Source organism: Halictus rubicundus, chromosome 9, assembly GCF_050948215.1.
Source record: "Halictus rubicundus isolate RS-2024b chromosome 9, iyHalRubi1_principal, whole genome shotgun sequence".
NCBI lineage: Eukaryota > Metazoa > Arthropoda > Insecta > Hymenoptera > Halictidae > Halictus > Halictus rubicundus.
The window spans coordinates 14,344,185-14,359,451 of NC_135157.1; the positions used below are offsets into that span (position 1 = coordinate 14,344,185).

The 15,267-nt window shown below is 45.2% G+C and overlaps 2 protein-coding genes across 2 annotated transcripts in view; both read left to right on the forward strand.

The window, feature by feature from the left end:
- LOC143357033 (L-lactate dehydrogenase) overlaps window positions 1-15,267 on the forward strand; it is a 234,350-nt gene that overhangs the window by 178,800 nt on the left and 40,283 nt on the right. The gene's annotated exons all lie outside the window — the stretch shown is intronic.
- Window positions 12,915-15,267, forward strand: part of Shrm (shroom) — a 212,161-nt gene continuing 209,808 nt past the window's right edge. Inside the window, exon 1 of the mRNA XM_076793132.1 lies at window positions 12,915-13,356. The gene's annotated coding sequence lies outside the window, so the exon portion shown is untranslated. The remainder of the gene's footprint in view (window positions 13,357-15,267) is intronic.

Genomic DNA, 15,267 nt, shown 5'->3' on the forward strand with positions numbered 1-15,267 from the left:
TGGAAAAATGGTGGTGCGATGCGTGCAAAAGTCGCATGCGTGACGACCACGGTCTCCTGCGAACTCGGTCAACGCGCTCGGACCGAACGCGTGCGTGTAACTGATTTTACAAACCTCGCTGGCGATCCCCGGTTTCCATGCATACGGAATGAAAGCAGAAAACACGATATAAATTGGCTGCTCCGGGGGAATATTAATTCCCTCTCTGCGGACGCCACGACCCCCTTCTCTCGACTCTCCCCCTTCCCCCTTCACTCCTGTTCGTTAATTAACACACGGGGATCACGGCGCGCGCGCGCGCGCTCTTTATTTCTGCGCTGCGTTCGATGGGAACGAGCGTCGAGACTTGAAATACGAGAGTGTAAATTAAATGTGGACGGAGGCCTCGCGGATTTGCGAGATCGATCGAGGTATACTGAACTGCAAAATTAATCCTCGGGTCATGATCCAAAATTTTTCACCAAATAATAATGGCGTGTCTCTTGTCGAAAGTTGCAGACATTTTATTTATCTCCGCGAAATAAAATTTTGTTTGCGATTCGAATTATCTGTGACCGAAGAGCGAAGAGTAACCTTTGCAATCACATCTTAAAAATTTGTATACGATTTTTTTACATCGTTTTATTATACTGTGAATGAACCCAAGGCAGTAGTTATGCGAAATAAAAATTGAATTGCGAAACGTAGAAATTCCAGAGACGTTCCTTTTTAATCATTTTTAACACTAGGTTTACGGAGCACTAAAAATGACTATTTTACATTACTTTACAAAAATAACATGATTGTATCTCTCAAAATTTATGGCCATCTTTTTAATAATATATATCCAAAGAAATCAGTTTGTTAAATAATTCCTCATGGATGCATCTTTACAATCTCAATATTCGTAAATTAAAAATATTAGAATCCGTCATATTGACGGGTCCCGTAAATCTAGTGTTAAGCAGTCGAGAATTATGGAAAAGTGTTTTCAACTTTTTTAAATGTCTCTGCTCATTCGCGTGATGAATCCGTAAAATCTATAAATTTTCCCGGTACCGGTTGTATCAAATAAATTACTTTCACTTCACCGAATTTGTGTGGTCGCCGAGCAACGAGTTCGAGCACGCAAGAAGGAGACTTATTGCATTACAAAAAAAAAAAAAAGGAAAGCAATGAAAAATCTCTGGCATCCAACACGATAAAAACGAGAGAACAACGTCCACTAATTGTGCGAAGAGTTTCGTTTACTTTTCGTTCCTCGCAAGATTTCCCGGCTCGTGTCCAACGCGAGGCAATCGCGCGTCGGTTTCGCAATCTCCGTTCCACCCCGCGATGAGTTAGCGTTAGATTAGCAAAAGCGCTTCATTGTCAGCGTGTGGGTAGTTTCATTCATTCGTCCGCCCACGCGGCTTGGAACGGCGTTGCCCAAAAGAAACGGAAAGGTTATGCTCACGTGCCGGTGCTCATACGCACACGCACACGCGCACGCACACGCGTACGCGCCCGTTCTTCATGTACAGAGGTTCGAAGCTAGAGAAAATCGTAATGGCGAAAAGAATCGTCTATTAATTTCGCGTGGGCGTCGAGACTCGGTTGAACCGTTCGATAAAATCAGACAAGAGGGTGTATCCCCCCCCCCCGGATCGAAAGGGCACGCACACGTAAAGCATAGTTATACCGGGGGCCTCCGCTCGGTCCCTTCGGTCGCGGACCTGTTCGCATGATTTCGGGCCAATTAGGGTCGGCGTCGAGGGCCATTAATTCTTTTTGGTAATTTGTCCGTGGCCGGAATTGATTTAAGGCCGACGCGTGGACCGACGGCCAAGACGAATGGTCGGCCGTGCAACACGAAAAGAGATGACGTGTCAATTATGCTACCCCGGAAAGTTATACGCGATCGGGCCCCGGCGACAAGCGGAAAGATAAATCACGGTAAATCCCTCTTCGATTGGGCCTGATCGGACGATTATTTATATCCGTCATTCTCGAATCAACGGCTCCGTTATATCCGCGCGCACCTTCTCTCTCTCTCTCTCTCTCTCTCTCTCTCTCTGTGCACCACCGGTCGCGTCGTCGTCGTCGTCGTCGTGTGCATCGTCCGCGCCGTGTGTGCTGCAGCTGCAACTCGTTCTCTCCCGTCGGTGCATAATGTCCGGCCGGTTGTAGCCACGCATTATTGAACACGGTTCCATTCGATGCGACTTACGCTCGATCACGTAACTAATAAACGTTACCTTTCGCGACCAACTCGCTAATTCCCTCTGTCAAAGGTATCCATCTTCGGCCTCCTTCGGGATACCTGCGTCTACCTGTGCCTTACGGGGTCCCCATTCTTCTCGGGGACCCATTTTAACGGGGCCTCGTCTACCTGCTCTCCACAGGTGCAAGAATTTTCCTGGAAAGTTCCACGGTTTTCCTCGAAACCCGACCTGAGGGAAACTGAACGTTCCTCCGTCTGCACGATGCTCGACAATTTTTTCCCGAGATTCATGCTTCCATGAGAGTTTCAAGATTAAAGCTTTCTCTTTGCAACGACGTCTTAAAAATTGCTCCACAATTTTTTCACAGAAGATAAAATATAACACGTTGACTGCCATGTTACCCATATGTGGGTAATGGAATTATTTGGCCAGGTTTTAAAATGAATTTTGACATTAATATATCCATTGTACCAAATTCGATTAGGATCTATAAAATATAAGAAAGTTGGAGGACCACTCAATATCATACATTTAATTTCTTCAATTTTTATTTCATTAAATAACTTACTTTGATTTCATGCAATTTTTTAGGTTTCCAGTTTGGCAGTGAAAGCGTTAATACAGTGAATTCTCGATGTAAGTCACTTGCGCGGTTCTGGCGAGTGACATTTAGACGAAATCTGTGGTTCTCGCCCCGAACGTTGCATTTGAAATACACAGTGCACGCTGGAAATGTAAAAGTCGCTATCCGCGGTGGTATGGGTAGTCCCAGTGACCTTTAAACGCGAGGCTCGCGGTGACTAATATCGGGAATTCACTGTACTGATCCAGTATCAAGGATTGAGGGTCGAATTTCTCGGCGTTCTTTTTCGCGACACTTAACCAAGAAAGAGGTCTGCGTCTGAAGATAGTTGGTGAATCGGGCAAAGTTCTCTGGCGCGTGTTAAACCCCTGCTCGAGCACGCGAGCTTCGTAATCTCGTTGCAGGAACGGCGGAGCGATCATGACAGATCGATCGTCCCAGTTCGTGTGCGGGTACATGGGGAATGAGAGAGACCGGGGGGGGGGGGGGGGCGTACACAGCGTTCGCGAAATCGGCATTAATGCGGAAAAGGTTTCGCGACGCGGTCTAGAAAAGATCGGGACCCGAGTGCCGTGAGATCGATCGAGGGATCGATTCGGGACAGGGCGAGGCGGCGTGAGACCGGCCACCGGGATCCATCGGGGCGCCGTACACTTTTTTATGGTAAATAGATGAAAGTCCAGCACTCGAGTTGCCCCGGCGCGGCTGCAACGTGCTGCAACGAGAGGCCGGCGTGTATGCTAACGAAATGCAAATACCTGCCGCGGATCTGCATAATTCGCCGGAGGATTTCTCTCTGTTTCGCATGCCGTTGTCTCCGGGACCGGAGCCACCCGGCTTACGCGACGTCTCGATCGAAGAGAGGTGTCGCTCTTTATTATTCGCGGCACGAGCTGCCGACACTTCCACGTGCAAACGGAAACGGCCACGGAAATGCCGAAACACCTAGACACGAGCTCGGAGATCAGAGTTCGAACCAGAGAAAACGATTGCCGGAAGTCTCTTGGCTCTCGAACGTTTCTCCGGGCGCCGAAGAATTTTTCTCGGGGATGAAATCAATGCGGGTGTGAAGAGCGAAGCTTCCGCCTCGCGATGACGTCTCGAGAAATGATTTACGATTTTTTGGGGCCGTTTTATCGCACGTAAAACGCCTGATTCTCGATTTTTGGTCGTTCAGAAATTTTGTGAATTCGAATACCTCTAGGATGATTAAAAATTTTCTTTCGAGATTGAAATTACTATGATCTTGAAGAGCGAAGTCTCCCCTTTAAAATGCCGTCTTGAACAGAGCTATACGATTTTTTTACAGCGTTTTATTACGCTTTGAACGGACCCCTTGCTGCCAATATCGGATCATGGAAGTTTGATATTGTCCAAAAATTATACTACTCCTATAAAAATTACTGTTTTCGTTTAAAGATGCTAGAACCACATTTTGTCACAAACGTAACACATTCTAAAAATACAAATACCCGCAAAAAGCCGGTGAAAATCTGCGAAATTCCAGCTAAGTAAGAACAATGTTTCGTCCCGCGGCCCAAGTGGCGGGAACCAGCGCGTAATGAGAAAGATCGATGGATCAGGGGCGAAATGATGCGCGAAAGGTATAGTTAACGCGTTAAGAGGAAGGCAGAGCAGGTAATTTTTCGGGCAGTGTATCGCCGGGTGAAATTTCGCCGGTCTGGCGATACAGCGCGGCAATTACGCGAACGCGGAACCCTTCCGTAAAAGGGAAAACGCGCGTTAAGGAATCATGTCCATTCTCAAGGTCGACCGGTATACCTACCGGCCGCTGCCCGTAGACTGCATAACGCGTTTCTATTACGCGGTCAATTGCAGCGATTGTTGCGTGTCTCTCGCAATCAGCGCCACGGCCTGCGAGCGTGCTTTCTCTTTCTCTATCCTCTCTTTCTTTCTCCGTCTGCCGGTCGCGGTATGAAAATTCAATTTCGCATTAACTCCTCGCAGCAAGGTACTATCGCTAATTCAATCACGAACACGACGGCGAATTAAAATTTTACCGAAGGGACGGAACGAACCGGCGAGTGTTAACAAACTCGTTCGGCGAGCTGGAAAAATCGAGATCGATGGATTTAGTTAATTCCGTCGTGAGCCCCCCGCCCGGTAATGGACTCGGTAATCTTCGCTCGTCTGTGCTACTCTTATTATCAAATCAGATTTTATGAAACGGACCAACGATCGAGGCACCGGAGTTTTAGCAAACTTGTTAGGATCTGGAAAAATTTTAGCGAGCGGTCTCGTTTAATCGACCTCACCGGGAACTCGTTAACGGTGTACGGGTCTTCGTGTATTTTTCAGTGATCGTCAACCGACATTGATATTTCACTGGAAATCATAATTTTCTGAAACTCGACGAGCAATAAAGCACAGGAATCTTATAAAACTTGTTACGATCAAGAAAAATCCACCGAGATCGTTCTGTTTAATTGATCTCGGCAGAAAAGTCTTGATAGAGTCTGGATCCTCGTGTATTTATAGGATCTAGGACATTACGAGTCTGCACGAGTAATATTCGATTTGCATAAAGATACGAAAAATAATATATGCATACGGAAGTCGTAAGAGACCGATTGTACACCTTGCGTTCAGTAAAAATATTATTAAAACAATTTCTACTGATTAGCTCGGCTGAAATTCCCTGTTTCTTGCAATTGACATTGACAATTTCGAGTTTGCATGGAAACCCGCTGGCTAATTATGAGATAAAAAATTTTAAAGAATGTAGAAACATAAAATAGATGAATTATAATCTTGGAAAACGTACAGAAGGGTTCGAGCTGATAATTAACTCGACTCCGTGCCATTTAATCAGTTTCGAAGAAAAATGAACAATCTACTTTTGAAATAAGGAAAAATGGTTGACAACGCTTCCTTGAGACTCCTGTAAACTTGTTCTTTCTATGTCGAGCAATTATGACGGAACGTGTTCTACAACGAAAAATGAAGAATTTTTCCTTAAGTGGAGAGTGGAAGAATGTCCCCGACGTCTGCGATATGTCGCAACGGTAAACCGCGAACAAAGCGGTCCCTTGGTAATTTACGATCGCTTAGGTTAACGTCGCGTCCTGGCGATCACGCCACGGAGAATAGGATTAATTTAACGCGATTAGATATCGAATGACCAACGTCCCGTGCGTGTGCGCGTTTCATCGTGAAAAATCGCGACGTCACAAGAACGCCGCGGCTGGCAAATTGTGCGAGCCGGATTGACGTTTAATAGATGTCAAAACAACAATCGTCGGGATTAGACAATACACGCGCCGCCGCCGCGAATGCTGGCAACGGGGGAGAGAGAGAGCGAGAGAGAGACAGAGAGAGAGAGAGAAATAAAGAGATAGAAAGGGAGAGGGTGGAGAGGAGGAGGCCGATAAACCGAGTGAAGCGAAACGAGCAATAAATCACGATTGTAGTTTTATTTTTGATAATCGCGGCGTGCACCGAGCGTATTAGTCAAGGGAACATAAATTGCATCCTCTCCCGCGGAATATAAATCAAATTTCGCGGAGTGATCCGCGCGGCGTCAAAGTGATTTAACGTTTCTCTCGTGGCGTTCGACATTTTTAGGGGAAACCGTGCTTTTGACCCCGTAAACCCAGCGAGACGAGAGCCGCGATAACGATTGGACGTTTGTAGCGTGCCATGGGATCAAAATTTCGGAATCTGTGCTCAGACTTTGTGGAGAAGAAACACACTCCGTCGAAGACAATGAGTGATCACTGGAATGCCGATTTTGTACATTTACGGCAGAGTAGGTGAGATTTGCAGAAAGATTAGAAGAATTTTAATGTATGAATTCCAGCTTTTTGGAATTATTAATGGACCAAAGAAATTTCCGCTCCTGTTCGTTATGATGCAATTTTTATTTTGCATAAAAATCCGCAGATCAATCTTTGAAATTCTAGTTATATTGTAATTATTTTTTTGTGAAGATATCACTTTTCATGTGGCCCTAATAATGTGATCACGCACTATGGTTTCTGACGAGGAAAGAAATGTCTGTGTTAAGATTCACTCACTAAGTATCACTCACTAAGTTAGGCAATTATGGAAACACAGTCGCGTTATCGAACGGCTTTAGTAAAATGATATGGCCCAATCTTCGGGGTACTTTCACAACTATCGTTTTATCAAGCTTTCTAAAAGAAGGAGATAAAGTAACCGAGAGATTTGATCTTGAAGTGTCCTTGACGGCTTCTTCACTCGGAGATGCTTTTAATATTCTTCAGTAAAAGTGAACAGCAAGCATTCTGTCTGAAGCAAAAACTTGCATCATGCTACAGGAAGATAAGATAATGTGCAACGCAAGCAAAGAAATTGACATTGCAACCAACGATTGATTTTTCAGCGTATGAAAAATGAAAAACCACGTTATCATACCTCCCCCTGTGATCAAACACACAATGCTAATCTCACAATGCTTCTGAAATACACGAAAGATGCTACAAACTAGCATCGCACTTCCAAAAATACATTTCCAAAAAGAGTAAAACACTCTGCAATGCAATAAAAAGACCTGACCTCAAAGTGTGTCCAACTCATCTTCTTCTTTTGTCATACTTGCATCTCTGAACAGACTCGTCCAATGGAAGTCTTTTCCAAAAATAGCCGTGCACCGCGTCCCTAACAATGCGCCAAGTTCCAAAAAGAACAGCTTCTTATGCAACCTAGCAAAAAGATTCAGCCTCGAAGTGTCTCCCAACGATTCGTCATTTTTTCGACAAAGTATATAACGATCAAAAACCCTTTTATCAGACCGCAATCGGTCAGTGAACATCCGAAAGAAGCCAAAAGAGGATCTCATGCGAGAGGTAGTTTTTCTAGGTCACAGCAGTTCCCGGCGATATATTAAACTGAAAAAGCAGAGTGTATCTGTAAATCAGGTTGTTAGACAACGGTGCGCGCCCAAAACCCCAGGTGGAAACGGGTCGTGTTGCGCAATCGCAAGGCTCGGGGTTCCCAAATTTAACAATGTTGCTTGTCTCGGGAGACTCTGGCCAGCAGGACACAAAGGCGCCTTTCCTGGCTGATTGCGACAAGCGAAAAACAGCGTGATCACGGTGATTAACGAGAAAACCTCATCCTTGCTCTATCGGCTGCAAATTCAACAAAAAAATCGTTCCACCATGTGACGAACGGTGTCCGAACGCCGAGGTGAGAAATCAAAATTTTCCTCCTCAACTACGAGGTATTGGAAGCGAATAAAAAATTGTCTTCGTCCAATTAGAGCGTGCTGGAACGAGATAAAAATTTTCTTTCGTCGATTAGAAGGCACCGGAAGCAAATAAAAATTTTCTTCATCAATTACAAGGTACTGGAACTGGATAAAAATTTTCTTCGTCCAATTAGACCGTGCTGGAACCAAATAAAAATTTTCTTTCGTCAATTAGAACGCACCGGAACGAAATAAAATTTTTTTTCATCCAATTAGAGCGTACTGGAGCCAAATAAAAATTGCACACACTTTTCTCATAAATACATAAAATCCGTATAATGGTTGTACTCAACGATTTTATATCAACAAGACCAAACTTCCGCGAGAAAGCAGTGAGAAATTATTTCAGTACGGTAGAACCTCGTTTATACTTGTAAAAACCATAACTCCTTCCGGGCCCGAAAGAGCCTCGTAATTTCCACACCGAAAACTTGCCGGCCACCTAAGTCGTCGATCGCAACGCGCAAATCAGTATGCAATCGAATTAACAATGTCACAGTACGCGTTCACGGTCGTCCGACAAACTTTCTACGAGGAGTTTAACGGTGAATCGATCATTGCTCTTGTCCGATCATATTTCTCGTGCCGTTCGCGCAAACGGTCAGGCCCTTTTCGTGGCACTTTAAAAGCGAATCTCGAGAGTCCATTACCGGTCGCGACAGCGCGTTTTAATCCGCTGGGTACGCGCGTGTATTTTTCGAAAGTCGACGAGCTATCGACGATCCGTTTTTCTTTGCCTGTTCTCTTTCCTTCCCTTTTTTCTTTCTTTCTTTCTCCCCGTTTCTTTTTATTGTTCCTCTACTTCGTACACACGCGACATTATGTAAGTACACTCGTAAACATGTAATAAACGGCCGGGAATGCGGCGTTTTAGTCAGAATTTTATGGGACGGGAACACGCGTGGGTGAGGGCGCGGGCGAGGACCACGGGGCCCACAGGGCCCAACGGGGCCCCGGATTTTATGGTATCGAAAGTGTACCTCGGCCGCTTTTGTGGCGTGGACCCCGATGTCCACGATAAACGCTCGCCGGTATACCAGGTAATCCGTTATCGTTGAATTTCGTTTCACAGCCGACTTCGGGCAACGTCGACGCAACCGGCGAAACTTTCTACCGTGGCGCGTCCTTTACGACGCGATTATGAGATTAGATGCCAGGGGAGTACGTTAATTCGTCGTTCGGAAATATTATCGGCCGTTCGAAATAATAAACACGTATAAATTACGCCTGCGTTAGAGATGGACCGCGTTCAGGACGCTAATCCGATGCTAGTTGGGCGGCCTCCGGGATTGATTTTTTCCCGAAAAAAGTACGAAACGGATCTCTTTCAAACTTTCAGGACATCTGGTCCCCGATTCAAGGAATCCGTACAAATTTTTTCATTGAAAAATATCCACCGGAAGTGGATGTACGTAAACATTCGTAGGAGCTCAGAAGACGTCTCACGATTTTTGCCAAGTCTCTGCAAATAATCACTATTTTCAAAAGACCATGACAGTGTCCACGAAGAACACACCCCCAACGATAAAAGCGTCGATCCGAATGATTCATATCACTTCGAACCTCTGCGTAAAACTTCACGCGCGTAATCTCCATATCCAATTGTCGACGGGCGAACAAATCGATTTTCGAAAGTCAGTAACCTCGTAAATACGTACCGATCGAACTGCTGAGACTTTCGGGCCGAATTTCCATTTTTATCGAAGCGTCGCCGATCGGCCGTTCGCCGGTTTCGCGATTTTAGCGTAGCCGTGCGGGCCACTCTAATTGCGAGGCAGGACCTCTGGGAGAGACGGGGCTAATGTAAATTCGTCAGGGAGCCACTTCATCTTCGTCGCCGTTCGCCGATGTGATTAACGATAACATTCGATTTGACGGTGAAAGAAGAGGAATAAAAGGATATCGCGTACCGGCGCGATACGAGACGTGGAATTTTTTCGCTGTCGTGCCCCTCCCCCCGTACCGTCTCGCGGGTACCGGGTTTCGCCATTAAGCGGGTTTTGCTCTTATTTATCATCTTCAATTTCACATTCCGGGATATGCAAATGCGACGTGGGTTGGTTGGCCGGGCCGCGAAACAAACGCTACACGAAAGAACTTCCCAGGTGTGTTGCTGCTTTTCGTTTTCCCTCTTCCCTCGTTTCGCGCCTCTCCTCTCATCTCTCTCTTTGTCTCTCTTTGTCTCTCTCTCTCTCTCTCTCTCTCTCTCTCTCTGTCTCTCGCTTCCCTTTGACAAATCCGCTACACCTACTCCGAGAGAGACTTCGCGGAGATAAATAGCTTTCTCCCGGGCGAGTTACTCTCTGAAATAATAAAGCACTTCGAAAGCAATGACGAATTGGTTCCACTTAGGCGTCGGATAAAGGATTAAACCGGCCGTGCTAGTCGCCCGAGCACCGTAGACACCGCTGTGCGTCTGAATTAATAAGATGAAAGCGTTCGGATAATGGAACAATCGCGCCTCTGACGCTGGATTTCGTTTATTTGGATGGCCGATCCAGCCGAATCACTTCGCGCCGTGGAATGAGCGACTCAGAGTGACAATTCCGATAGTAGAATAGGCTATTTCTGGTATGACATTTTATTTCCTGAAACGGTAATCGCACAGGATTTAGGAAATAGACAATGTTTTATTTTTCGCTGCTGACATTTCCTTCCGGAAAACTATTTACCAGATTTTTGTAATTTTATTTCAAGGACTGTGTGATTTCTGGGTGGTGAAGTTTGTGTAGTTCTCGTGACTGGAAATTGTTTAATGCACTGCTTTACTGTGAAGAGTTACACTGAGTTCCGTTAACGAGGGATGTTTCTACTGTGAACTCTACTAGGTTCAGTGTTTTGTGCAAACAGATTTACCAGAATCTATAAATATTCAGCAGTAAACGTGTTAACAAACAAATCCTGAAGTGCTGTCCGAGTATTGCTGACTTTCTAATGGGTCGGCGACTAGCTGTGTTCAAGATGTCAGCAAATCAGTCAAGTATCAACACTTTCCCGATTTGTTTGACCCTTGCAAAATTGAGTTGTCAATGTCCGGAGGCGATCAGACACCTTCTCTCCATTTATAGTGCACTGATCTTTATAATTAAAGGTTTAAACCTTTCTCGCAGAACCCTTAAAATTATATTGGGTGCTTATCGCATTTTAATAAAAACTTTTGTACCGATCTAATAGCTCGTTTTTAGATGTTTGAGGTTATTTTGGAACATTTTTTGGAATTTCGGACTCGAAGAATTCTCAGAGATATTCTACCTGTGAACTGGACGATGATTTTAAGGAGTCGGGTCGCGTCAGACCCAGATGCTCGAGGGTCAATACAAAGAAAGCTGTAGTGTAAATAATTCACAATAGTAAGCTTGTGTTCAAGAACACACTGGCTACGATGCGACGGTAATTGCTACAACCTTCGAGGGGATACTGAAGTACTTAAATCAAAGAGTACTTTAACGAGTCATCTTTTAGACGTCCTTTACGACCCCGACTTGATTTATCTCTCGGTATCAGGATGACACAGTGGTACGGGAACAGTACAATGGATAAATGCACGTTTGATCTACCTAATCCTCTAATCTAAAGCAAACGGACACAAGAGTGACCGAAGTGAACGCTGACACAAGAGATGGGGGATTAAAAATCCGAAAAATCACCACACCACAAAATTCAATCGACCAATCAATTACAAATCGATCTCTAAAACTGTACACCCAGTGTCTAGACAAAGCTCATACTAAGATCGATGGATCCAGAAGGACTAAAGGTCCTGAGGACCCTCGCAGGATCGACGTCTACGTCTCCAAAACATGTATTAAAATTGATTAATCAAATTATTCGACATCAAATTATTTTCATCCATGATTGCCCAAGTTTCAGAATTTGAAGATAAATAAAAATATTAAAAAGTTTAGTTGACGTACAGATAACGGCATCCCAGAGAAAACTAGAACGATTAACCCTTTGCACTCGAGTGGTGACTCTGAGGCACCACCGGAAATTGTTGTGGCATTACTTCAAAGAAATTACAAAAAATATTGCAAAATATTTGTTACATTACAAAATTTCTATTTAACAGATTACTAAACATTTAAATATTATATGTGGAAATCGGATCACTTTCGTACGAATAAAATGAAAATATTCCAAGACGGAAGAAAAATTTAGTTTTACAATGTAAATAGCGCCGAGTGCAAAGGGTTAAACGAACAATGACCGCGACAGATCAAAATCGCACCGCTTTCCCGTCCGGCGAACTCCGACAAATTTTCCGTGTCCAGCAATCATCCATCAAGGCGTTAATCGCTGCTCGCGAAATTCCCGAATGCGCTATCGCAACGAGGCAGAAAACCAACATCGCCGTCCGAAGAGGGTCGGCTGGGCGGAAGGATCGAGAGTGGAAGCGGAGAGGCGAATCGAGGAGGACGGCGTTATACAGGGAATAAAGAAACACAGTCGAGGAGGATAATAGACATAGATTATAGCAGGCGGTGGGGGCAGAGTGCGGCCGGAGAAGTAAGCAGAAGTAAGAAGAAGAAGAAGAAGAAGAAGAGGCAGAAGAAGAAGTAGAAGAAGAAGAAGCATCAGAAGAAGAAGGTAGGAGGAGGGGAGCGGAGCGGGGAGAGGCGAACCGAAAGAAGCGGGGTAGAGCGGTCGTTTGCCTTGGATCGGCTTCGAACCGGAGAGTCCGAGCCCGATCCCGAGAGCCTCGGCTCGATCCCGATTCCGATCCCGCCCGATTTCCGCCGCGCGCATTCCTATCTGGTGGGTTCGGTCGGGCTCGTGCGACGTCGTCCCTGCTCGCCTCTGTTCGGGACTGTTCGGTGGCGCGGCTCGGCCACGCCGTCGCCCGGTTGCGGCCGCAGTCGTGCGTCAGCGCTCGCGCGTAGTGGATCGCGGATCGGGCCTCGTCGCGACACGAATCTCAGAACATGATCGTGTCCTTTGAGAGGAGGGACGCTGCTGGTGCGGTGCACTGACGTTTGATCATCGTGGCCCGTGTCATCGGACGCACCACGCCGGCGCTCGTTTAACGATAATCCCGTGTTTAATGATACATCGACGTTTACCTGGCATCACGTGGGCAGGATTAATCCAGCCGGCGCGTTAACGTGCTGTGCCGTGTATCAGTGGATGTGCTTCTTCTTCTTCGTCTTCTTTTTCTTCTTCTTCTTCTTCGGTTAGTCTGTCTCGCTCCGAGTCGTTACACGGGGCCAGTTCACCGTCTCGTTTGCTCTTGTGCTCCGTCGAAGACCTGGACCGGTCCGTCATCCTGGATAACGCTCCCAAGGCCCGCGTAGCAACGCGCCGACCCGCGCGCGAGACGCCGCCGCTGAATCAACAGGTGGGAATCTGCGAACGAACAGGTATATACCGCCAGCCTCGTCTCGATTTTTCTAACGCGACCCAGCCTGTGCAACGCAGCTGTCAGTCGCCAGGTGGCAGCGGAACGAACCGCCGCCGCCGCCGCTTCTACTGTACTAAGCCTGCTTGTTTCACTCCTTCGAATTCCTCCCGCTCGCGGATAACACGTTTACTGCCGGCACGAACACGTTTTTCCAGCCGATCCGCGAGATCCTCCGCTCGAGAGCGCACCTCCGACTACGATTTTCATCGAGCAGCTCTGATTCAAGCTGTAAACGCATCGATCAGAATATTTCGAACGAGGTGTATTGGTATTTCGAACGAGGTGTATTGGTACGGTTTGATCCGACTTGCAGTGTAACGCAAGCATAACCGTGCACTTGTTGCTTCGTTGGAAAGTAACGTTGAAAAACGATAATTTTGGAGCTGCTCTGATCGATACTCTCGTAGCTTGTATCGTACAATATAAACGCACCTCTATTGATCCGTAAGAAATTAATTGAAAAATATTTTGCAGCTGTTTTTGTTGATCAGATGCTCTGACCGACGGTCTTCTAGCTTCCAGATATAATTTAAGTATATAGTATTGATTAGACGGCGGATTTTATGCTTCCATGGAATTTAATATTACTGGTACATCATTTACGGTCTAATCAAATTATTATGAAATCTATTTTTATGTAACTCCCCTTCTCAGACATATTTTATTTTGCAAATCTGCAGTCGAACAGTAGTGATACAGTTTTATTGAATTATTAATTTTTTTATATCCACCGTCAATATGGTTTGGGAATCTATGAGACAGTATAGGGATAATAATGTAGAACATGTTTGGGTGTCTCGATGCTCATGTCAATGTGTTCACCTTCAGTTTCGTTTATAAAACTTCCATTATAAAAGAATAGAAAGTATATCTAGTAAACATTTTCTACACTCCGTTCTCCTCGTCGACTCGAATAAAAAAGAACCCTTATACTTTGCTCGCGAGCACCTGCTGCATTCGACCTCGCGTCTCACCTGGATGTGATAATCATTTCGACTGTGTACAGCGCCCAAAGGTGTCCACAGGTGACCAAAGTTGGCCAGTTTACATTAATTTATAATTCTTTCAAGTATTGAAATAATTTTCAATAATTTTCAATAATTTTCGAATTTGAAGTAATTTTCGGACGTTCTAGTTTGGAACAAAATATTATCTGCCTTTCGTTTGTAACTCTCACGCATCTGTGATAATATTGTTCTATGCAGGGTTGTCATGCTCGTTGTCATGTACGTTGTTATGAAGGGTTATGGTTTGTGTCGGGAGAGGTGTAACGAAGCTTTCAGGATCGGTAAGAATTATTTGGTCTCTGCGAAAGTCGTTCCACGTGTGGCAAAAATCTCTTATGCAATGGCAACGTAAGCCTCGCCTTTCCGAGGGAATTAAGTAAACGTTATGGCAATGGTGACGGTAATCCTCGCTTAGAGTCGTTGGACTTTCAGAGCGTGGTGTAGGGAAGACCGTCAAATTTTTAATGGGATCTGTAGTTTAGGATCTTAGATCGTTGGATTTGTTGTGTTTAGAGAGTGGCTGTTAGGATCTTTGGAGCATCCCGTACTTGAAAGATGCGTACAATTTTTAGTAGGATCGCTGAATTTACAATTCTAGATATTAATTTTGTGTTCGTTTCTTCGAACGTGCTCGCCCTGAATTGTTGCAGGGGTGTTTCCACAACTATCATCAGCCTGCCGATCTTTACTTAATTTTAATCTTAATTTCACTCTTCACGTATTCAAGTACACATTTTTAAACTGCAAGCACAGCAACGAACATCAACAAGGAATTCTCTAACCGATAAATTGAACTCGTCCCTAGTTCCGGTTTTCGAAAATAAGAAATTTCGAATTTGCATACAGATCCGCAGCCCGCTTAT